The sequence below is a fragment of the Ambystoma mexicanum genome, chromosome 5q (assembly GCF_040938575.1).
Source record: "Ambystoma mexicanum isolate Mex_15411 chromosome 5q, UKY_AmexF1_1, whole genome shotgun sequence".
Lineage (NCBI taxonomy): Eukaryota > Metazoa > Chordata > Amphibia > Caudata > Ambystomatidae > Ambystoma > Ambystoma mexicanum.
This window is the reverse complement of record NC_090933.1, coordinates 786,836,170-786,862,894: the sequence shown is the minus strand read 5'-3', so window position 1 is coordinate 786,862,894 and position 26,725 is coordinate 786,836,170.

Below are 26,725 nucleotides of genomic sequence, written 5' to 3'. Positions count from 1 at the left end.
GCTCTCATAGTTTCGCCTCTCTGAGAACCGCTTCCTTCTGGGCATATCGAGCAAAAGCGGCTAGGACATCCCTTGGTTTTGCAGCCTGGCCTTTGATCAGTCGACCGGTTCTGTGCACTCGATCTAGCTCCACCGTTTCCAGGCCACCCGTGCCCAATATGTCAGCAAAAATTCCCTGGATCACCGCTTTCAAAGACTTATCTGACACCGATTCAGGCAGCATTTTGACCCAAATGTTGACCCTGCGAGACCTGTTTTCCAGGTCTTCCACTTGAAGTTCAAGATTCCTGGTGGCGACATCCAGCCTCTCTATAGCTTCACTATTTGCCGCGTTCTCTCTATCCGCCTCTTGGAGACCTTTCTCCAGGATGTCAGTCCTCTCCCCCAGTTGACGCATCTCCTGCTTTAACTCCCCCACAGCTTCGCTCAAGTCTGTGCGCAACAACTGAAATTGCTCTTGAAAAGTCTTAGTCAGATTTGCCTGCAGGGAATGCAGTTCTCCGAGGAACTCCCGCTTGGGCATATTCGCCAAGTCCTCTGCCTGCCCCGGAGCGGTGTCTTCGCTTGCTGCTCCCCCCGAGGACCCAGACCCCTCCTTCAGGCTTTGTGCTGACCACATGGCGCGTAGGGTACCGGTGCTGTCTCCAGAGGTCTGCGATTGCCTTCCCCTTCTGCCCTTGGGCCTTGTGGTCATGCCGAGAAAATCTCCTCCGGGTGGGCAGCTCAGATTCTCGCCCGGCGTCCTCCCGGGCCTTTAACCAAGGATAAATGCTGGCCCCAGGATCTCTCACGCAGCCTCACTTCATCCCCCGATTGCTAGAGGATCCGCATAATCCAATCTCCTGGATCTGCACCGAGGTGCCACTCTACATCTCCCGTTGGGGGGGTGAGATACTCCTCCCCGCGCTGGCCGCACTCCCAATGACAACTTGCGGGCCCTACCGCGCCCCGCTAGGCCCCAGGGGCGGGCGATGTCCTCTGGGCCCTTCTTCCACCCCCGGGGGCAGCGGGGAGCAGGTCCTAAGTTCGCCCGTGGATCCAGGCAGGCAGGCCAACCGCCTCACGTCCCCTCGCCCAACACTTCAGGGGCACGCCACCTCCAGACGCCTCCCCGGGGCTCTCACCTGGCGGCTGATTGCGTCCTCCTCTCACAGGGCACTCCCTTCAGTAGGAGCCGGGCAGGAATGCCCCCACTCCCCGCCACCGCCTTCGGGCTCTCCTCCTTCAGGACGCCACGTAGCCCCTGGTCGCGGGGGCCGCCCCCAACCGGGCCCGCCACCGGATTCGATCTCCCCCGGCTGCCTCCGCTCTCCAGTCTCTCTCTCTCTGGGGAGCGCTGGCGACGAGGGCGAGAAGAGCCTCCCCCAGGCTGCAATGCTCCTCCACAGGTCAAGCCCCGCCGCCGCGCCTCCCGCGGGAACAGGCCCACGAAGACTCCACACAATGCGGCGCAGCCTCCCCCAGGCTCCAACAACAGCGCGCCTTAGACGGATGGGCCCGCGGCAGCCGCCCCAGCAGGTTCTTCTCTGCTCGTCGGACGCAGCGGTACACTCCCGCCCGCTGTGATGGCTCCACCTCCACACCCGCCGCCAACTTTCTCCGACTCCCCCTGAGGTTCGTGGGGGGTCCAAGCAGTGCCCGCACAGGTCCGTCGAGGGGGTGGTGGGCACCTTCCCTACAGCTGGGTCCAGGGAGCGCCGTCGGCACAGCTACTCAGTGCCGGCGGCCATCTTGGAATCTCCTACAAGAGTATTATTAATATTAAGATTATTTAGTAAAGAAGAGCATGGGTTTACACCAGTAAGAAACGCTGCAGCACCCACGAACCTAACATTAATAGATGGCTAAGTGTGCCCCCAGATCGTGGAAGGAAATGTTCCAGACGATCTGGAGAGAGAGCACACTGAAGATGCGGTTGAATGCTTCACAAATGTGCGTGCTGCTGCAAGGGCGGCCCACGGACGGGCAGGGCAGCGAGCACAGGTTGATGGAGCATATCGGCCTCTCATGGGGCTGCAGTTGCAGCTGATCGAACCCGTTGCACCTGTGATACCTGGACCAAGCCTGGGAGCCCAAAGGTGGGGCTCCATTATCTGATCCACGCCCCCCTTCCATGCCGTCCGTAATGAGGGGAGTAGGAGATTCACAGGTGCTGTAGGAGCCCCTTAGGCAGATGCCAGCAGGGAGCGAGGTAGATGAGGAAGGGCACCAACCTGTTACTGAGGAAACCTGGACAAGGAGATTCCAAACATCAGGAAGGAACTGCAATGATGGGTAGAAGAATAAAGCAGTCATACTGTGCTATAATCCCTACTGGGCAGATATGAATCAGCTAATGAGAGTGGTAATGCCACAGCATGATACAATAACTGATGGGGCTACCTGGCCGAATGCAGATCCCGGCAATGGAGATGCCCTGGCTACAGGCTAGAGAAAGAACAGCCGTCACCATTCCCAAGTTATGTCCTGGAAGACCGACTGGGCTAAGCTAGGGAACTGCAAGAAAAAGAAATGTAACTATCCAGCAGACTATTCAGACAGACTGAAACTAGTATTTGCTCAACATTCAGGCATTACTAAACCTGATGAGAAGGAAGCTATAGCAAACTCCTTTGTAGCTGGACTGCTGCCTAGGTTACTGGCAGCTCTGAACAATGAATGTATAGGGTGGAAGACTAAACCATTGTGGAGTTAGTGATGGTTGTGAATCAGTGTAACATGCCAAAAACCTGTTGGGATGGAAATGAGTATATCCCACACCCCTAGATGCTTTAAGGTGAGGCAAATCCCTGATGAAATATTGTGTATAAGGGGGGAGAGAACTGCACTATGAAACTCGGTGCAGAGGTAATACAGCGCGAAAGGCAAATGCGTAACATTAGGAGACACATAGAAAGAACCGCCATTTTGTAGCTATGACAGAAGCACAGGCTTGCATGATCGTGCTGCACCATTCGAGCCCCATGGAAAGATTTGACTAGGCCACAAATTCATTACGGCAGAATGAATCCACACCACCACTTCTCATGGAAGGATCACTTCCCCCGTCCCTTCACTGTTGCCAACATTTAGTAACTTAGGGAGGAATGCACCCTGCAAGGCCGGGAGACAACTCAAGGCTCCATGCTGTGCCCATTCATCACAATCAAGCTGACAGTAGGGCTCTAACCCTGACACAGCCAACCCAGAGCCAGAGCCCACACCACTGACCCGACCCCCAAACCTCTGCATTACATGAAAGCGAGTGACACGCCCCCCCCAGTTCTAGCATAAACCAAGTGACCATAAAAGATCTAAGCATGCTTGAATGTTTCACCCCAGGGCATAAAACACATCCTTTGTAACACAAGGTACAGGGAGGGATAAATTATAGATCAAAACCAGGGTGAAGACCTTGGGTACAAAAGGAACGGTATCAACGAAGCTCAGAATGTGTGGGTCAGTATGACTGCATTTCTTCCTCCCTTCACCCTGGCACCGATCCCCAAGCCGCCCAGGTGCATGCCACAGTGATGTAGTAGTAGGCTCAGTAGTCTAGCTTAGATTTAACAATGTATCTCATGAGCGACCTGACCTTCACTCCATGGCGAGATGAGCCCAGCTGACCCACATGGAGCCTGACCAATGGTGAAGGAACCAACCAATTGTAGCCTGGCATTTCATATGGAGCAGTATCATATATACCGTCCACCCAATGAACTGTGTGGGTTTAGACCCTAAACCTGATGTCATCTATGATACGGTGGCCCTTCATAGGGCACTGACATGTATTCTGAAGGCAGAACGTTCTCAATCAGCGGAAGCCTTTGCTGTTATTTTGTATTCTGTACAATTACACCTTGTTACCCTTTCAAGCTATCTCCTGGCTCATTTTCCTAGAGGGTTGTATTCACTCTGAAGTGTGCGCAAACAGGGACTTGCCTTCATTTGATGACCCTGGTGATGTGATCCCATCACCCCTGTACCTGCAGAAGTATCCAGGCATCCTTTCCAGAAGGGCTGTGCCCACCTACAGTGACCAGTCCCAAAATGCGTGTGCCGAGTGGCCTTGTGGGAGCCGTCTTTGCAGAATCCCGCCTGCTCGTTGGAGCGGGGTGCCGCCCCAAGGAGAGGTGCAGGCCAGTTATGGAACCCCGTGAACGGAAGCCCTCGGGAGAACGTGAACACGTGAGTATAACCTGCAATGAATAACAAAGTAGGGGTGGGTGTATGGAGCAGAGCGAATAGTGGGAACACGCAGTGACTGAAATTGAGAGTGTGATTGGTTTATAGATTGTGTTGATTTGTTTTGGCCATTTTTATTAACTGTTTAAGGATATTGGGAAAGAGGAAACAGAATAAGGGAGCCTCCCCGAGTGAGGGGAGAGTGTGGAGCCACATGCACTGTTTTGACCAGTGCAGGAGAAATATAAGAAGAAATATAGGAACTATGTATGATTAGAGAGCTCAGGAAAAGTAGTGGTTGTTGTTTTACCTTGTTATTTTAGTTTGTTTTCTTGGTCTATTTTAAGGTGTAAGGAGGAGACCCGGGAGGGGTGTGTATAATGTGTGGGTGGACGTATTGGGAGAGTGTGCAGTGAGCGTGTGAATAAGCCCTATTGGGGAATAGTGGGTGGGGGGAAAGTGAACTGATGACTTTATTGTGAGTTCATTGACAGTATTGACATGTACTAAAGCAAAGACTGAACTGTATATGCTCTACATGCTTTAAACAAATTTCTGTTTCGACTGTGGCGCAGTAGCATAGGCATAGACCCAATGCAAGACACACGCCAGACACAACCATGGGGGTAGACTCACCTTTAGACCATATATGTAAGGCTCTGCCCTTGTATTGTGAAGAAATAAAAAAAATAACAATCAATGGGTGACCGAGACTAAAGGGGTGGGGAATGCCTCACGCCTGGCCAGAGCATGGATTTTTGACAGATGTGCACTGAAACACATGTCCACTTTCCTGATAGCAAAGCATAAGGGGATACCATTACAAAATAGAATGGAAGTATTGAACCTCTGGAAAATGTTTCAAGAAACAGAGGAAGAACGGGTGACACATGACGGTAACAAGGAGACAGGTGCAGGGGAGGGTGAGAAGAATGTGGAGACTAAAAAGGGGATATATCCGCTAGCATCGCTCTCCGCAAAAGGGTATACAAACCCAACATGTGTCGGCAGGCACTATGGTGGCCAAGCACGCCCCCACCCACGCCATATGTCTCATCTCCGGAGGTTACTGCCCACACCGGGGTAAGCGCAAGAGATATAGAGGTAGCACTGGCATCCAAATGCACTGAATAAGCCAAGCTATGGGCAGCATGTGATGCGACTAGGGCGGTACAAATACCAATGTTGCCCGCAGGGGCACGCCCACAACCACCTGGGGATGAGTGGAAGTCAGGTGACTTCCAATTCAGAATAGACAGTACGCCTATAAGAGCTGTCCACGTAGAGCAGGACAGGAAAACAGCCTGGGTTACGAGAAAGTAGGGTCCCGAATAGGGGACAAGGACTATTGGGGTGATTTTGATGACAGAGGGAGAGGGAGTGGCCAGAAAAAGGGAAGTGCAACTAAGGGCGTGAAAGGAAAAATTTAAATGCAAATTCCACTAATACACAAGGGCGCATGGCAACCGCTCAAACGTGTGTGCGTGCAATCCTCCACTGATCTCTTATGGAGACAACGAAGTACAGGAAAAATAGTGATGTCTGTGGAATTGCTGCACATGGCTTTTGAGCAATTGGATTACCCTTCACATAGTTCTAAGCAACACATTGCAGCAGACATCAAAGAAGTTTGGTTTATCCCCAATTTACAAGAACACCTCTCAACCTCTCATTCAATGACACTCAGAATATTGTGAGGAACCTTGCCCCGCACTGTTGGCCCATTCTGTGAGCTGCACATTGACTATGCAGACATGGGAATGATGCAATGGGGCACGATATTTGATTGTGGTGTTGTGTCCGTTCTCGAGATGGGTTGAGGCTGGTCCATGTGCCCACCCAGATGCCAAGTATGCCGCAGAGTTCTTCTTCACAGAGGTCTTCCCCCACTGGGGAGTGTGTGGCATTTTAAGAACGGATAATGGCACCAATTCTTTCAATGAGCTCTTCAAGGAAATAACAGCCCTTTTAGGAATCAAACATTGCATGTGTTCAATTTACCACCCACAAGCAAATGGATTGGTAGAACGAATAAATGGCCTGCTTAAGAGCAGACTCTCCCCAAGTTATATAACAGCCTGAAAAAGAATTGGGTGTATTATTTGCCCCTGTGCCTGTTTCAGCTGCGCACGCAGCCCAGTAAGGACCACCCCCCATGAGATAGTCACTAACAGACTAATGAAAACACCCATCCCCCCTGTGAGGAGAGCATTGATGCTCATAGAGCAGCAGCAGTTCTTGGGGAAGAATTCAAGCAGTATCTATTTCAACTGACACACGCAGACAGATGTATTTCAAAACAAATGGCTCCTCCAAACACAGAAAACACACAAACATTAACTGCACCACAAACCTATGCTGCACCCACTCAACGACTGTTGCCGGGGGAGCTCATCTATGTCAGGAGCTTTGTGCAAAAGTGGAACAATCCCAGGTTCCATGGGCCCAACAAGGTTGTGTTTTCCACCCCCTCGCAGTGAAGGTGAAGAGGCCCAGATATTGGATACACCTCTGACATCCGTAGGGCCCCACCCGACTCGACACCGGTGTCCAAAGTTAATACAACACAACTACCTCAGTTTGCGTAGCTTCATGCTGACCATAGGAGTGCATCTGAAAGAGTTCAAAGTACATGCTTTGCTGCTAGAGCATGAGCTGCGTAAATTCAAACTCTCTTTCTATCTCTCTCCCCCTGTCTTTCCCTCTTTCCCCTCCTTGTTTTTTCCCTCCATTCCCCATTTTTCCAAACCACAGATACTACAATGGAAATTACTACGCCAAGATGTTCTTCAAATGCGAATAGAAATAGAATTAGTAGCACCAGAATGTATAGTTATGATTGTGGCCTACACTTCATGGCCATTTTGTTTGCAATATTGATGTTTTTATTAGGGATTTATTGGGGAATATCTTTTATCTGGGCTGGCCATCTAGAAAGAAAGGGGGGAGGGGAGCACAGGGATCTGGAACACAAGTATACCTACCAATGTCACTGAATTGACTCATATACCCTCCAATGTAACTAAATTCACTGCTAGATCCTCGTATATAGCACACTAAGTCCAAGACCAGACCCGAAATGAAAGAATGAATGAGAGTGTACAATAAAATCCCACAGAATCATAGAACATAACAAGAACCACACATAACGTGGCCCCTGCAAATAGTAGCAACTGCCATACAACTGTATGTACAAGTAAAATTCCTGCTCGATCACCCTGCATCATTTGTGATTCTCTGAGTACACCAGCCCCTGCTTTCTCCATGTGTGCCCAAATCAAAAATGCATGCAGCCCACCATTTGAAAATGGCCGCCGAGAAACATGCGAGCCTCTAGATGCACGTTACCTTGACAATGTGAACTGCACACCTATTGGTCAGTGCATTCGCTTATTAGGCAATCAAATCCACCGACAGGCGATAGGCGGCACCAGATAAGGCTCCCGTCCCGAGCCCGTCCAGAACCGCCAGTCGCCGTCGCCAGGGACCGCTGCCCGAAATATTCTTCCCGATCGAACATGTCATCAGAGCCCACTTATTCCACTTACCAGGTCAGTGGGCCGAAAGCTGAACATTATTGACGCTCTATCTAACTACCCAGCACCCCAGGTGTGCACAAGATGCATAATAGCAGTGGAGTACTTATGATGTACTCATGACAGGGTATGCTTGTACACTGTATCGTAGCTTGCCTGCAAACCTGCATCTAGGTAATCCTTTGAGACTAAATTGACTGTAGACAAGTATCTTATTACCTACTTGAGACCCTAGGTTGCTTGCCATTGTACCCTGTCACAGCTGTACCATTTTTTGCCCATAACTGTTTGCTTGTGTCAACCATACTACAGGCAAACATAGCCAGATTGCTATTTCTAAATTTAGTGACCTTCACTGTATGCATTTTAGTCACTGTGGGATTGTCATATCTAGGTGCCCTGATGTATATACTCTCAGTCGTTGGGGGGTTGTTAAATCTAGGTGCCCTTGATGTATGCACCCTTAGTCACGGTGGGCTTGTCAAATCTAGGTGCCCTTGATGTATGTACCCTTAGTCGCTGGTAGGATTGTCAAATCTAGGTGCCCTTGATGTATGTGTTTTTTAGTCGCTGCTTGGATTATCAAATCTAGGTGCCCTCAATGCATGCACTCTTAGTCGCTGATGGGATTGTCAAATCTAGGGGCCCTTGATGTATGCACCCTTTAGTCGCTGGCGGGATTGTCAAATCTAGGTGCCCTTGATGTATGCATTTTTTAGTCGCTGGCGGGATTGTCAAATCTAGGTGCCCTTGATGTATGCATTTTTTAGTCGCTGAAGGGATTGTCAAATATATCTACCCCCTGATATATGCAACTTAGTCGCTAATAGGATTGTCAAAGTTAAATATACTCTGCTGCTTGCATCCCAGCCAGTTGAGTTTGTCAAATACAGATGCCCCTTCGCTACCTGTTTCCTAACATGTATACCTCTAAAATTGTCCTCACATACATACTCTGGACTCTTCTAACCATCACCATAACAATGGCCCACACTAATTCCACACCTTGCAATTTGCAAGAGAGAAACACTTGACTTAGAACAAGACTGCCACGCCTTTATGACCTCAAAAATAAAAGAACTAAACCATTAGGTCTGACTTCAATCCCACCCACGTCCGACACTCCAAATCCTAGACTCACCCAAGAAAAAACTACAACCACCACCTTATCAGGAGCCCTCATTAATGCGAGATCCCTTATAACGCACAACACAGAGATTGCCGACATACTTGCCATGCAAATTACCAAGGGGGGTCCTGGGAGTCCCTCTGCCAGACATTAGTCCTGGTTACAAGAGACTTACCCAGAGTCTTTAGCTCACTATCTTTCACAGAGAAGAAATATCCCAAACATACCAGTCTTTGTCCTGCCCTGCGGCAGTCCAGCACCGAAATGCTAGGCAATTCTCCTCTGAACAAGAATACCAACAGCATCCCCAGACACGTGTTTCGGTCTGGTTGGACCTCATCAGTAGGGAGGAGCTGTGCCTCTCTAAGAATAGTGAGCATACTTGCCATGGACAACTTAGATCTCCTAGCAATCACCGAGACCTGGCTCCATGATGCCGCAGGTCCTGCACTCATGATTGCTGTACCTGACAACTATAACATACTAAGAGATCGACCAGCCTAACTGTAGAGGAGGTGGCCTGGCCATCAAGGCTAATACTACTAGATGTAAGACTTACACCTCCCCCGGAAATAACATCCTGCGAACTTCTCTCGGCTAAAATACCTATATCTGATAATAGTACACTAACTGTCCTCCTGGTGTGTAGACCACCAGGCCCACTAGTTAACTTTGAGGAAGACTTATCCAGCCTCCTTACCAATAACATCAAAGACTCTACCCAGCTCCTTCTATTAGGTGACTCTAACCTGGGATTTAATGATAATGAGGACAAACAAGCTTACTCAATTCAATCAATCCTAGTTGATCAGGGCCTCAACCAAAGAATCAGAAATGAGTACCCCCCTTGCCAACTAGAAGCAAAAAAGATATTACGCCTGAAAATTTGCTCCCACTCCTTCTACCAGCCCTTACTGTTAGCAACACTATCATTGATCCTAATACGCTAGTTGAAACATTTAACAACGCTATGTCCACAGCCCTGGATACAATTGCCCCTATCAAATTACGCAAAGGTAAACGAGAATCTCATCTTATCTCATGGTTCACCCCACAACTCAAAGAAATACGAATCCAAAAACGTAAACTCCAAGCCATCTGGAGGCATACACTGTCGGTGGAGAATAAAACCCTTCTTGACAACCTTGCTAAAAAATATAAGAAGGAAATAATCCAAACCAAAAAAGACACATTTAACGAAAGAATTAGTAAAGCTAACTCTAATCCAAAGAACTCTTCTCCATCCTTCGGGAAATGGAAAATCCCATTGCTCCCACAGACAACGTTCCCAAGGACAAACAATGGTGCACTAGTATCCAAAATGCCTTAGCTAACAAAATTTTAACTCTACAAACCAAAATCGCAAATAAGAAAGCATCCCTGAGCCCTACAAGAACCCATACCACCTATTCAACCGACACACCCAGAACAGCCACCCAAAGTAATTGCAAACCTTTCAGATTTACTAACATATCCATTTTGGAAACTGAAAAGGTGATCTCATCACTGAAGCCCTCTAACTGCCAAGGGGACAATTGCCCAGCACAAGTCATTAAGGACGCTGCAAGACATCTAGCACCCTTCATCTCGAAACTAATCAATACCTCCTTTAGATCCAGCACCGTACCCACAAACCTTAAAGAATCCTGGGTACTGCCTCTCCTACAAAAACAGACCCTTGACCCAGCCATCCCCACCAATTACAGGCCTATTACTACGGTCCCATTCCTCCTTAAAATCATCGATAGAGTAGCCTTCCTCCAGATCCAAAACTATCTGGAGACGAACCAACTACTAGGAGCAGGCCAATCTGGATTCAGACCATTAGATGGCACTGAAACGGCCCTTATCGATCTTAAGAGACAAATCGACGAGTTGAAGGATAAAGGTAAAACAGCTATGCTCCTCCTCCTTGACTTATCAGCGCCTTTGACCTGGTGGACCATGCAGTGTTATGCAACCACCTAGCGTCTGCCGCCCATTTCTCAAGTGAAGCTATAGCCTGGGTACAATCCTTCCTAGCTAGCCGTACGATGAGAGTCTTCTCCCCTTCAGCCTCAGCGGACCCAATACAAATCACCTTTGGTGTCCCACAAGGTTCATGTGTCTCCCCTACTATGTACAATATCTTCACTAAGCCACTCTTCGACAAACTGGACAGACTGGGGGTAACTTACATTAATTACGCGGACGACACGCAGATCCTCATACCCCTATCTGGCAACTTTGTCGAAGACACAGCTCCAGTAAATAAGATTAACCTCATCATTCAGGCATGGATGGCCTCCCACGGCCTCTGCCTGAATGATGACAAAACAGAGATACTGATCCTGGGTTCCGACTCTAACCTAAAAAAACGTAGACCTAATTATCGTGCCTTTAACATAGATGGCAATATAATTAAAGTGGCAACTGAGGTAAAAACACTAGGTTTTTACCTCGACTCCACATTATCTCTCAAATAACAAGTTAGCTCCCTAGCTTCCTCCACAGCTTACTCTTGTAAATTAATAAGGGCCTACCAACCTTACCTTTCCAAAACTAATTGCATTACACTAGCTAATGCCTTAGTAATGTCTACATTGGACTACTGTAATGCCCTCTATGTAGGCGCTAGTAAAACTGTCATAAATAAAATGCAAATACTTCAGAGCAATTCTCTAGAGCAGCTTTGGACATACCCCGCAGAGCCCACATATCCAACATCCAGAAAGACCATCACTGGTTAAAAATTAGGGACAGAGTCCTCCTCAAGACGCTATTCTTTACATATAAAGGCCTGAATAATACTGCACCCCCCTATATCTCGGCCAGACTGACTAGAAAATCTTCCATTCACCACACTAGAGCTGCCAACCACCTCCTACTTGAAATACCCATATTTAGACTATCTAAAGCAGGTGGAGCAAGTTTCCCGGTTAGAGCTGCCCGTGCCAGGAATGCACTCCCCACCGCACTGAGAGCCAACCTACCCTAGATTTAGATGTAATGTGAAAAATTGGCTATGGACTAATGATGATCTACAATTGACGCCTCTGCGCTAGCCTTGGATCGACTAGCACACTTATCTAACTGACACCTCTGAAACTTCTCAATAGACTATCTCATGTAAGGGACCCGTACTTTGCATCTTTGTATTCACTTGTACATGCTGTATACCTGTATTCATGCAAATTCATCAATAATACATGTACTGCATTTGTTATATATCACCTATGTATGTAACCTAAGCCTAAGTATTCTTGTAACTGCTGCACCCGGCTTGGAGAGCATTATCAAATAATAAACTAAACTAAACTAAAATGTTTGAAATACTACTCCCAAGTGTCGAAAACAATTTGTGTAATGCAAGTAGTAGTGTAAATATTACAACTAGCGGAAGCAGAATAGCAAAAAGGCACTTACTATGCCATAAGAGAATAAAAAGGCAAGCACGTAAACTTAAATATGATGTATACCATGGCATAGGCCTATATGCAGTTGAGGATATGTCATCCTGAGCACTGGAACAGTTGGTATTCCGACATGAGTGCAGTGGGAAGACAAACAATGAATGGGAGTTGCTACGTCTGTCCCTTAATAGTGCACACATCTGGGGCACCCAAGGTTTTAGTACCGCAGGAAGTACCAATGATGCCTAATTCATCTTGCTCCATGTAGGATCAAAGGCACATTGCAGGCATGCAACGTCCACCTAGAACGTATTAATCCGAACACCCAACAATGCAAAACGAGTTCCACCAACCCCAACTGTTTGAAAGAACCGGACCTGGTGATCGAAGGGGCGAAATACACTAACAATAAGTGGCAACAAACAACCCTCACTTGCAAGGCTGAAGGACATTTAGGATTACCTGAACAAATTGCAGCACTGGTGGAACAGACTTGCGCATGGCATGGACAGAGCAAATCACCAAATTGAATTGGATTGCGGGCCATCGGGAAGACAGTAAAAGTGCACCAAGAAGACTTATGAACTATGTTTTTACAGTGAAGTAACTGTTTCTGTCAGGTCAAACGAACGGTGTAACGGAACTGTCATAATTACAGACCTCAACAAAGACACTGCAGCGCTGATGGATTATTACTGGGTGTGTGGCCAACAAGTGTACTTGCACCTGCCGCCTTCTTGGAGGGGCTATTGTTCGCTAGTCACGCTGCACTTTGCCCTGTTAGTAGTACCAGAAGAACACCTGAAAGGGGGCCCTTGCCTGATGAAGCGCCCACAGTGCCCCAACAATCGAAGCACAGCATACAATGCCACCACCCGACTTTTGCATCTTCCCTGAGAAAGAGCCCTATGACCAACTGCGAAGAAGAAAAAGGTCCTCACATCAAACATCAACAGGCTCATTCGAACTGCTCACGCAAATACCTAATGAATACAAGCTATAATTCTGCAGAGAAATTTTTTGCATCTCTAATACCCAGCATCCAGACACAAGCCAATGCAAAATGGCTCCAAATTGTGAGATGGGAACTGATCCAGTTGGCTAATGACACAGAACAAGGGTTCAATGTCATAAAGGTGGAGCTGCGGGCCCTTAAATTCATGACAATCTAGAACAGGTATGTGCTGGATCTACTGACTGCCATGGAAGGAGGTGTTTGCAAAAAGATTGTGAGTTCATGTTGCACATTTGTACCTTCCAAAGATGCTGAAAATGGGACATTATCACACATTATTGCGGCAGTGCACGAACCAGGGGTGAAGATGAAAAAAGAAGCTGGCGTTCAAGAAGAAGACTGGTTTTCCCTGGCCTTCAGCTGAGCCCCATCATGGCTTGGAACATTGGTGAAAATGCTGGTGCCCATCATTGTGTTTGTCTTGGTGATCTTCTACACATCCTAATTGTGTCTCTGGTGTTGTGCCAAAGCAGTACCTAATAGCGCAATGATGATGGTTTCTATTGGCAGTACTAAAGCACCTTTTGGACACAATAGAGAATAGAAGTACAAACTGAGCACCCCGTTCACCACATGGTCCCAATTCCTGTTGGATATGTAGTTGACTAAAACTGAACAACTCCTTCGGCGTCTCACAGACACCAGCAAGCATTTGTGCCACACGGACTGGAGTCACGCATGACAAAAAAGACCCGGCTGTCAGTTACTATATATGAGGTAAAAGGGATGACGGTGCCCCTTCCATACCCCTGATCTCCTAGAGACAAGCCAAAATCAAGGTCCTGAAGAAGATGATCAATTAAATTCATCGAAACCGGTCGACCACTTTTTAACTAAGGATATTCCAAAAACCAACTCGGGATACCCTGTGAACAACACCATATAACTCTGCACTATGGACGAAGTTCGTTGTTTTTAAAGTTTAAATTTCTCCTACAAAAACCTCACTCTTGGGGGGCGTGGCTAGCGCGCGAGCGATGCGGACGTGAGCTGAGTGAGCTCCCGTAAGCGCCGACACAATCCTGTACCTTTATCCTGATTCCTGGGGACATCGAGCGACATCAACGCCACGATTGTGCCCGTGAAGCTGGGGGCTACGACCGGCGGAAATCCGGGCTGTGGTCTGCCCGTTTGGAGGGCCATAATCTGCAATTTACTGAAGGCCGGGGGCCCCGAACTGCGAAACCAAGATGGCCGCCGGAGCTTGAGGGCAGACCACCTCCTGTCTGATTGGGGCTTGAAGCGGCCTGGTGTGGTGCGGCACACGCAGTGGACACTGACTTTTCTTACAACCGGAGGTCGCCCGGACAAACGGCTCCTGCTCTTGGGCTGTTTCGACCCAGCCCCGAGTGGTGGAGGACGGCAGCGGCCTGGCCCGACAGAGCTAGAGGTAGGTGGGATTAACTCTCCCCCCCCCCCTGCTCCATACAGACGGTGGATTCGTGGAACCTGCGTGTTGGAAGGTGTTTGGAGGACCCCGAGGCCTTCCACCTGGCCTGTTGCGGGGCTGCGACACGGTACACCGGAGTAGATCCATAAGGGCGTAATTAGCACTGTTCGACCTGCCGTGCCGGACGCCCCACGCCTCCCCGGAACTATGGGGAAAGAAAGGCAGAAGAAACCCTCCACACAGAGCAGCATGGACCAATTTGCCGTCGCCACCACCCCGGCCCCGGCGGCCCCAGCAACGCGACCGAACTCCCCCAATGGGGAGGGCCCTCTTTCTCTCCATGATGTAATGGCGGCCATTGCTAATTCCCGATCCTCCATGGAGACCAAAATAGATAGCATGGCGGCAGACGTCTCCTTCCTACGCCACGATCTACAGAAACTAACCTCCAGAACGGGAGAGGCGGAACAACGTATTTCTGAAGTGGAAGACAATATAGGCGGGATTAACCGCCAACTGTCCCAGGCCTTAAACCGCCTTAAGACCCTTGAATCAAGAGTGGAGGATGGAGAGGGGCGATCCCGTCGCAATAATGTCCGTATCCTGGGTCTGCCAGAAGGGGAGGAGGGACAGTGTATGGAGCTGTTCTTGGAGCAGTGGCTTGTAGACATCTTCGAGGCCACATCCTTTTCAAAGTTCTTCTCAGTGGAGAGGGCTCACAGAATGCCGGCGGGTAGACCACCCCCGGGTGCCCCGCCACGTACTATCATCGCCCGCTTACTCAACTACCGAGATAGGGATGCCCTCCTGCAACTGTCGCGGGCACAAGGCTCGATTACCCATAACGGCTCCCGAATCGCCTTTTTCCCGGACTACACCCGAGAAGTGCAGCGGGCACGACAATCGTTTGAGCCACTCAAGAGACAGCTGGCCCAACTAAATGTGAAATATGGCCTGCTCTTCCCGGCCCAACTGAAGATATATCATGGTGGAACCACGGTTCATTTCAGCGACCCGCAGGAGGCATGGAAATGGGCGGAGGCCCATATAGAAGGTGATTGGACTGCGAGACCGAGGAGGCCGAGAGGAAGACCGAGGCCCAGGCACGCCTCCCCGAGAGGAAACCCGGAGAGGAATGAACAGGGGGTCCTGGACCCCGATGCAGATCAGCGAGGACATTGACCGGACTGTCGCCCCTCTGGCCTAGTAATGGCGCTTTGAAGTATTCTTTCTTTGTTTGTATTCTTAAGCCGGACGCATGAGTAGTCCACCATGGAAGATGTTGACACTGGCGCATGGGAGGGGACTCTGGAGGAGCCTCTGAAACCCCCCCCCCTCTAGCCGAACTTCCTCCTTTCCTTCTCCTTCTCCTTCTCCCTTTTTCCCCCCCCCTCTTTCTTGTTTATCTAGACCCGGCTCTAGGGTCTGGGTTTTTTGAGCTGCTACCTTAAGTTGAAGGTCCAGCTATGTTTGGGCGACAGGTACTTCGTGTTGGGGTGGAGTATAGGGTGGGGGTAAGTTGGGAATGTTTGGAAGTTTGTTTGTTACTTCAAGACTGTCATATGTTTATAACGGACACGAACCACTGTCTTTGGTCGAAGTTACCACTTCACCATCTCTCACTGATTGCTACAATCGTACAGACCCCCATCATGTGTGATAGATATCCTGTGCACAGACTCACGGGACACCCATGCGCCACACCAAATCCCTGAAGTTCCTCACCTGGAACGTGAATGGGATGGGGTCCGGGATTAAACGGCGCCTGCTTAGGCAATTTCTAAATAGACACTCCCCTGATGTGGCCCTTTTGACAGAAACCCACCTGGCCGGATCACACTGTGCCTTTTTTCAGAGGACTAATTACCACCTTGCCCTTCAGGCGGGGTACACAATGGGCTCCAGGGGCACCCTCATCCTGATACACAAGCGCATTCCATTTACTCAGCAATTGGTTGAGCGCGACCCAAGGGGTCGATACGTGTTCGTCATGGGGACCATCTGGGGTCAGACGATGGCCATTGCCGCAATTTATTCCCCACCCGGGTTGGGACAGGAATTACTGGACGATCTTACTACCCTTATAGGGAAACACCATCCTGATACGTTCATTCTGGGGGGTGATTTTAATGATACCATGAATGATAACTTTGACCGTTCCCATCTCCGAAATCGCAACCCTGACACCTCGACTAGATTGGCCAGTTTTGCATCGGCCCTTGGGCTCCGAGATGTATGGAGAGAGTTACACCCGACTGATAGGGAGTACTCCTTCCATTCCGGCGCTCACGGCTCCATGTCCAGACTGGACTACTTCTTCTTGCCACATACCGACCTCCATAGGGCAATGTCCGCAGATTTACTCCCCCGGGGCATTTCGGACCACTCCCCCCTCTTAGTTGAATTGCGTATGCAGGGTCCCCTTCCCCCTAGAACGTGGAGACTTAACAATTATTATCTGGGGTCCCCGGAACTGATAGATCGCCTCGAGGAAGTTTCTGGTGAATATTTCGAAATTAACGAGAAGTCGGTGGACAGCCCCGTGATATTATGGGAGGCCTATAAAACAGTGCTAAGGGGTGAAATCCTTTCTTGGACGACACATAAAAGAAACATCCGGTTCCGGGAAATATTAAAGGCCGAAGAGGAAGTGAGAGACAGGGAGATTGAGCATATATCCGATCCTACGCCTGAGACCCACCGATCCCTCCAGCGCGCCCAGGAGTGCCTCCGTAACAGAACGATGGATGACGCCAAGCAGGCCCATTGGCAGGCTAGGGCGAGGGTGTATGAACTTGGGGATAAGTCGGGTAAACTGCTCGCTTGGTTGCAGAGGAGAGACGAGGGGCAGCGCCATGTCCGGGAAATTGTCACGGCACAGGGCGACACCCAACATTCGGACTCTGGGATTGCCGAGGCCTTCACAGAGTTTTACGCAGATTTGTATCGGGCTCCGACCTCACCGCTAAACCCCTGCCTCCTAGATGAGGTGACGCTGCCGATCCTTTCGGGGCAACAGAGGGACCAGCTGGACTCTGCTTTATCAGAGGCTGAGATTGCAGAGGCACTGTCTCAGCTCCAGTCGGGAAAGGCACCGGGCCCGAACGGATTCCCAGTTGAAACTTGGCAGAAGCTAGGAGTAGACAAAATGGCCGGTCCTCTACATAGGATGTTTCTTGCTGCCCGGGAACAGGGTACCCTCCCACCAGATCTTTGCAAGGCCACCATTGTGGTCATTCCCAAGCCTGGCAAACCTCCACATGATTGTGCTTCTTATAGACCTATATCGCTGATTAACGGGGAAGCTAAGGTCCTTGCTAAGCTATTAGCGAATCGGTTGCAGTTAGTCACATCCTCCTTGATCCATCCGGATCAGTGTGGTTTTATGCCTGCCAAATCGACTCGGATGAATCTGCGCCGCCTCCATTTAGCATTGGAGAGATCCCCGATTATAAACGAACCCTTGGCCTTGTTGGCAATCGATTTTGAAAAGGCGTTCGACTCCATTCGATGGGACTACCTTTGGGAAATAATGCGCCGCATGGGGTTCGGAGAGGCCTATTTAGGCTGGGTGCAGCTACTTTATGTTAACATCAAGGCGGAAGTGAGAGTGAATGGCTGGTCCTCTGGGTCCTTCCCCCTGGGCCGTGGTACGCGACAGGGATGCCCTTTGTCCCCTCTTTTGTTCGCCCTTGCTATCGAGCCATTAGCTCTTTGGCTTCGCCAAAACACCGCCTGGAGAGGATTCAGATGGCCGGAGGGACACGAGGATCGTACATCCCTGTATGCGGATGACCTCCTGGTGTACCTGGGTGACCCACTAACATCCTCTGCCATTGTAACGCAAATGTTAGTCCGCTTTGGGGAACTCAGCGGACTCAGAATCAACTGGGGGAAATCAGTCCTCTTTCCGGTGAAGGGTGGGGAACAGGCAATCCCCCAGGACTGCCCGTACCGGGTGGAACGACAGGGGTTTCGTTACCTGGGAATATGGATATCCGGGGATTTAACAAGCTATATAAGGAACAATCTCCGACCAATCACAGACCGCTTTATTGTTGATGTCCGGCACTGGAAACTCCTCCCCCTGACACTTATGGGAAGAGCGGCACTTTTTAAAATGATGACCCTTCCTAGATTCCTCTATGTCCTTCAAAATGCCCCACTTAAAGTCCCCGACTCGGAGTTCCACCAGGTGGAGACACTTCTCAGAGACCTCATATGGGGGGGAGGCCAGTCACGAATTGCGTTAACTACACTTCAAAGATCTATTTGGGAGGGAGGAATAGGAGTTCCCCGCCTTCAAACGTATTACTGGGCATCACAACTGGTGGTGGTTAATGACCTTCTCCACGGGGACCGAGACCTGCCCCATATACGGGCTGAGATAGCCACTATGCGCAACACTGACCCGCTGCTTCTCCTCTATCAGCCCCTTTCGAGAACCTCTCCGCCCACAACCACTACGCATATGATCACAGTGTGGAGACAGGCACACCGATTCATTGGGTGGGAAAATAAAGCTACTAGAGCACAACCCCTCTGGCGGAACAACAACCTAGCTGAGACCCAGAAGTTGGAGCCGTGGCCTAGGTGGGTGAATGCGGGGATTGCCAGGATTGGGGACATGCTTACACAGGGGTGTTTGGCCTCATTTGATGACCTACAATTGCGATTCCAGATTCCGAATACGGAACATTACCACTACATTCGCCTCGCCCATGCTTTGAGACCCTACCTGACAGCAGATACGCAGTTACCGGACTATACCCCCATAGAGCGTAACATCCTTCCGGCGCATATCCCTACCAAATGCACTTCCATCCTTTACAATGCTATATCCTCCTTTGCTACCCCCGAATTGAATGAACTAAAGGCAAAATGGGAAGTAGATGTGGGGGTGATAGATCCTGAGGATTGGATACAAGTCCTTATGCATCCCCGGGAAATCGCCATTTCCTCTAGGCTTCGATTAGTACAGTTGAAAATACTACACCGGGTTTATTACCCTAGGAGACGTCTATATGGCTGGAAACGGGCTTCTGACCCAAACTGTTTGCGGTGTGGGGATGGGGAGGGGACCTTTATTCACATTTTGTGGCTGTGTCCCCAGATACAAACTTTTTGGAACGCATGCTGTAGGGAACTCTCCCGAGTTCTGACTCGCACCATACCACTGGACCCAAGGGCTTTGCTTCTGGGCGTGCCCGATGAGATAGAAGCTAATAAGTGGGAAAGATTGCTCCTACACACGGCGATGGGGCTGGTTAAGCGCAATATCGCGCAGAAATGGGGTGCCCCTGACTCCCCAACGCTGGAACAATGGAAATTGGATATGGACATATGCGCTATGATGGAGCGTAGGATTTACTCGGCGCGAGGCTGTCCCAACAAAGCGTCGAAAATATGGGACAGGTGGGAGGAAGGTGTGGCCTGAGTGTCCCATGTACAGGCGGGGGAATGTGCACTGGGGGTTTTGTTTTGTGCTTGTACCATACTATACATTATTGCATGTGATGAGATGATCGCTCAACTGTTGATGCTCAGGGTACCTTTTCTGATTGTGAACGACTATGACAGTCTGAAGTTGTTTTTGTTTGCTTGTTGCTTTGTTATTATGACCATTGTACTATGTTAATAACAATAAAATACTTTATAAAAAAAAAAAAAAAACCTCACTCTTGAAATACTACCGAGTGACGTATAACTCAGGGACCACACACTTCTTATGAAGGTCGAATAAAAAGTAAAAATAGTTCCTCACTGAAATGTGGCCCCAAGTTTTTATGAAATCACACAATTGTCTCTGAAATGGGCAACAGCCCCAGGCACCCCATGCCTAAGGACAGGAGCCCCCATACATTATGAGGAATCTTCTGTGAAATCCATCCTCTGAGGTCACCCATTAAATGGTACCAACATAAGGATCAGCCTCCACACTGAAAAGGTGGACCCCAATAAGTGTTTTTGTGTGCTAAAAACATTGTTTTGAATAACACTTCGGGAAAAATTTTGAAGTCTAAATGCCTCCCTGAATGTGATCCAGGATATATAGTTGACCCATTATACCACACAACCATTGTCTCTCCCCCTGAGAATTAAAAGGAAAAGTATGGGTTGACTTGGCTGGGGATGGAGGATGCATTTACATGACATGTACACCCGAGCAAAACGTGCAAGCAGGGGAACACTTAAAACGTGTGTAGGGCATGGATGTCAATAAAGGGAATACCTGCATATGATGAAGCAGTAAGAAGAGAAAACGAGCGTAAATATGGGGGAGGAGAATTTGTTACTGTAGAAGTAACGAAAGGGGGGAATGTAGGGATGGAAATTAGTATTCCCCCCCCACTAGAGGCTTTAAGGTGAGGCGAATTCCCTATGAAATAGTGTAGTGTATAAGGGGGGAGAGGACCGCACTATGAAACTCAGTGCAGAGGTAATATAGCGCTAACAGCAGATGCATAACATTAGGGGACACATAAAAAGAAAAGCCATTTTGAAGCTAAGACAGAAGCACAAGCTTGCATGACCGTGCTGCACCAGTCAAGCCCCATGGAAAGATTTGACTAGGCCGAAATCATTAAGGCAGAATGAATCCGCACCACCAGTTCTCACGGAAGTTCACTTCCACTGTTGCCAACATTTAGTAACTTTGGAAGGAATGTGCCCTGCAAGGCAGTGAGACAACAGCTGGCTCTGTGCGGTGCCCATTCATCAGAACCAAGCTGCCAGCAGGGCTCTAACCCCCACCCAGCCAACTCAGAGCTAGATCCCACAGCACTCACCCAACCCCACAATGCTGCATTACACGATAGCGAGCGACCACCGTCCGGTCCTGGCATAAACCAAGCGACCATAAAAGATCTAAGCATGCGTGACTGTTCCACCCCAAAGCATAAAACACGTCCTTTGTAACACGAGGTACAGGGAAGGATAAATTATAGATCAAAACCAGGGTGAAGACCTTGGGTGCGAGAGGAGCGGTATCAATGAAGCCAGAATTTGTGGGTCAGTATGACTGTATTTCTTCCTCCCTTTCGCCTGGCACTGATCCCCCAGCCGCCCAGGTGCATGCCACAGTGAAGTAGTAGTAGGCTTAGTTTGCTAGCTTAGATTCAATAATGTATCTCATGAGCAACCTGACCTTCCCTCCACAGCGAGATGAGCCCAGCTGACCCATGTGGAGACTGAACAACGGCGAAGGAACCAACCAATTATAGCCTGGCATCCCATATGGAGCAGGATCATGTATACTGTCCACCCAATTAACTGTGTGGGTTTAGACCCTAAACTTTGTCATCTATGACACTGTGGCCCCTCACAAGGCACAAAATGTATTCTGGAGGCAGAACGTTCTCGGGCAGCAGAGTCCTTTGCTGATATTTTGTATTCTGTACAGTTAAACCTTGTTATCTTTGCAAGCTATCTCCTGGATTATTTCCTAGAGGGTTGTATTCACTCTGGAGTGTGCCTAAATATGGACTTGGCTTCAAACTGTAGAAGACCTTATAGGGCAAACTAATAACTATCCATATGCAAAGCTTACAAGGGCACTTGCAAGGGGAACATCATGCTCCACAACGGGGTGCAAGACTGCAAACCCAAAGAAGAGGCAGCATGCCCCAGGAACAAATGACAGGCCAGACCTGGTGAGGTGGGCCGTTTTACGAGGTAACAAAACCAAAAAGGACACCAGGGACTCCAAGGAGACAACGTGGGCAAATGGGTCCTTGGATTCCACAAAGATCACGAGGACCACAGATAAACACATTAATCTGTAACTAATGCAAACGGGGGGATCATTGAGACAGAGACTGTTCTTTCAGGGCAGTCAAGGACAGAACAATATCCTGAATGCTTCTACCAATAACTCTGCCCCTCTCCAAGACACCAACCAGGGAGCGCCCACCCCCTTCCTGAATATCAGTGCTCTAACCTTGGATCACCCATCAATCCCCAGGATGACCAAGATCTGTTGCTCCCAATTGACCGAGATGGCCCCTGTGTACAGTGCACTGTTGAAGGGCTATGTGACACTGGGGGACACATCTTCCCTGTATAATAAACACTTCCCAAATGTACCTATATCAACTGAAACTGTGAGAGCAGTGTGAATTTCCAACACTCATGTCATACACCCTATCACCAAATACCTCCTTTCACCCTATAATCGACACACATACCTTTCTGTTAAGCCCTTCTGCACTGGTTAACCTATTAGGTAGAGACTGGCTCTGTAAACTCGGATGCCCCATTTACTGTATACCGGACGGGTATTCTACAGCATTGGCTCATTCAGAGATGTGCATGCTGTTAGACTATTCCCCATCGACCGGCTGGGAGTCCTCTGTAACAAAACTGTTTTCATTTGAAAAACTGCAGTTCTTTCAATCATTTTGGGTCCTCTTACCCATTTACCAATAGGCAATGACTTCCTTTGCTCCTCTACTGGAGGCCATCTGAAGATTGTTTTACTGCACGTTCAAGTGGTGGGAGTCTTCTTCTGCTGCTCTACTTCATTCAATGTTTCATCTACAACCAACTCATTTCAAACTTCCTTTTAACATCACTGGAACGCCTAAGATAAATAGTTTCCTTTGGGATTTAAGGACATCCTAACTCCATTGGTGCTCCTCTGCAGGGCTGATCGGGCATGTGAACTGCGGTCCCTACACCATTCCAAGGAAAAAAGAATGCCATTCCAGGTCATGTTCCCCCTGCCCCTTAAAATTATACATGTTGAAGACAGACATGAGGACTGCCTATATTGAGTGTATCCAGACCACAAAGTTAATTTGTGTTCCATTTGCTACTTGTTTTACAACAAAAGCCTAAAGGACCGGCACAGAAGGTTAGTCACTTGGCTGGATGAGGAGACTGTGGCCTCAGATCCGGTTCTGCTAAAAGCCACCCTTCAATCCACCACAGTAGACCCCAACACGGAACTCCCTCTTTTAAGAGGTCAAGATCCCATGAGGAGGCTTCCTGTGGGAAAATGGTGAAGAAGCCATGCAGCTCAGAGTGCTCTGGAAAAAGCAGCCATGCCACATAAATCCTTGCATAAACAGCCTGTCTCAAAGGAAGTCACAGCAACGGCTCCTTCGACAACACTTTTACTAGCCATGACTCAACTTTCGTCCATGAAGCATTTGTTGGCAAAAGCTAATCAGCAAGTGGTCCAAATGACACCTTCTTTATCTACTGTCCATAAACACAGCAAGTCATAGTCCACTACTACGTCTACGACTTTGTCATGAACTCAGGCCTCCAGATAAGCGTCGTACCAGGTCTTTTGACTGTTCTATGTCATTCCATTGCCCGTTTTCTCTGCAGAGTTTCTTTTGGCCAATTCTTTTGCTGCAAAAACTAATCTTTTTGTTTTTCTGGGAGGGCGTTACCCCCCAAGCCCTCACCTCCTAAGAATTTTACAACTTAATCCCCACCCTCTACCCCTTATATCACGTTACCCACCCCTCATATTTTTCCATGAGTTGTTGCAGCAGAAAATCAGCAGCAGAAAACTGCAAAAAGAAAATGGGCGATGAATGAACATCGTACCATTTTTACACACTTCATTTTCGAGAATGTGACAGCTTTATCTTTCCATGTGTACCATTTATGGACCATTAGAGAGGGGAGGGTAGGGAATTGACAGAAACTAGAACACTTCTTTAGAGAAGCCTCTGAAAAAAGACACTTTTCTTTCAGCGATGTGCTTTGAGCTTTTCAAAAAGGAGTGGATTCTTTCTGTTAGAATTCTGCTGTGTTTTGTTTCTGTAGAGCTCATGGAGCAAACAGCGGAATTATGAATTTTTATTTTCCGAGCATTTATAAAATGGAGAACCTATTTACAGTTGGGGAGTATCCTTTGCAAAGAAAAGATGATTTTTTGTCAGTGAAAGCAAGCTTGTATTGCACAAAAGTAATATGCAGAGTTCCTTTGCCGGGTGCATTTATCATCAAGATGCATTTATGTGGTTTATTCAAACACATTGGGCCTCATTGCGACCTTGGCGCTGACGGAATGAAGGGGGCCGGTATGGGACCGGCCCCCTTCATTCCATCAGGGCCGATTACGAGGTTCACTTTTCTAGACCCGGATCAGACGTCTGGTAAAACCAGATTGCTTTTCCGGGTTCCGCGAGGGGAAGAGGGAGGTAACAACGGGACACTTGTAATGTGCCCGTTGTTACCTCCCTCCCCATTCCCATTGAGCCCTATGGGGGTTCAGATGGGAATGGGGAATGGTTCCTGCAAGGAGGATTTACCGGGTCCTCCTATGTCGGAATGACCCCGTAAGTCCCCATCGCAGAAACCTGGTAATGGAGCCCGGTTTGGAGGCAGCCATGGAGCTGTTAGCTCCATGGCTGCCTCCAAACTCGTAGTGCGGCCCATTATTTGTTTGATTTCAGACATCTTTGCTACACAACTCTTTTTTCTGATGGGTCCTATTTTCAAGTTTAGTAATGTTCTTCTGATGCATATTTTTTACACTCTTGCAGAGGCAAATCATTTTTATTCTTACAATATAATTTACCCTCTAATTATGAAAACAGTGTGTAAAATACTCCCACTGTAAAACCTTATTTGAGGAACAGATAGGTATACAATATTTAGCAGGGCCCTTTCACTTAACGGTGAGTGATTGTCATCACGCCAATCATAGGGGTCAAAGCCTCTATCAAATTTTAAAGACTACAAGTAAAACCTGACTCTCCAGCAAGTGCAAGCGCTGTTCCAAAACAAACAAAAAGGAAATTGTTACATCTGTAATTGAAATAGAAACTCCAGAAACTTTCAGTGCTATGCGGATGACACCCAGCTCATTTTCAGGCTACCCTCGGCCTCCTCTTCTCCTTCCCTCATCTCTGAATGTCTGTCTGCTATGCCGCCTCCTATGAGTGGTGTTCCGCCAATGACCTCTGCCTTAATGCCAGTAAGACCGAGATTCTCCTCATCTGCACACCCGCTCCCTCCTACCCTGTAGCTCTCTGGCCAGCCTCTCTTGGCCCTCTTTCAGCTCCCACCTGCAAGGCTAAAAACCTTGGGGTCATCTTCGACTCCACACTCTCCTTCTCTCTTCACATCTCTGACATCTCTAAGAAGTCACACTACCAGCTGCACCTCCTCAGACGGATTCTTCCTTTCCTCTCCTTCCCCCAGATGCTCACTGTCTCCAGAGCTCTGGTTCTCTCTAGGCTGGATTATTGCAACAGCCTCTTTCTAAATCTGCCTGCTTCTACTCTCCGCCCTCTGCAACTTATCCAAAACAGGACTGCGAGACTTCGTATCTCTCCTGGACTGAAATCTCTGCACTGGCTCCCAGTGGCTGCGAAGATTAAGTTCAAAACCCTCTGCATCATCCACAAGGCCTTCTGGGGCCTAAATCCTCAATATCTTCACTTTCCCTTCCTAAATACCTTCCTTCACAAGCTCTCTGCTCATCCCCCTCCAACTCCCTCAGGGTCAGTCGCTTTTCCAAGCATCAAGTTGGTGGTAGATCTCTTCCTTCGGCTGGTGCCTCCCTCTGGAACAGCCTCTGTGCCTCCCTTAAACATGAGGAGAACCATCTCTGGTTCCAGAAGCACCTCAAAACCTTTCTATTTGCTTCTGCTTTCTCTCCTTCTCACCTCTGCTGACCTCCTGGCTGAAAACTGAACCACACTGGCTACCTGGACACCCTCTGATCTCGGGCCCAGGTCCCTCCCCTGCCATGGTCTCACACCTGCACTGCCCACTTGGCAAACCCCACACTCGGGGACTGTTTGTGTATCCCTACAGTCTCCCGACCAGCCCCCAACACCTGTTGTCCGCACTTACCCATGCACTTGCCACATGCTGGCAGTTACTTATTGTTATAATCTTGTACTGCACTTGCCACATGCTGGCCGTTACTTACTTATTGTTATCATCTTGTAATGCACTGTCCCTGCCCCCTTCCCACGCACTTGCGCGATCTGAATGACACCTGGCCTAGTAGGATCGTTGTCTGTCCTCCCTCAATTGCCTCGTTGCGCCTTGAAGCACTTTTGCATAGGTGCATTATAAATGCCATATCATATCATAAAATATGTCCCTGTAGTGGTAAACCAGATA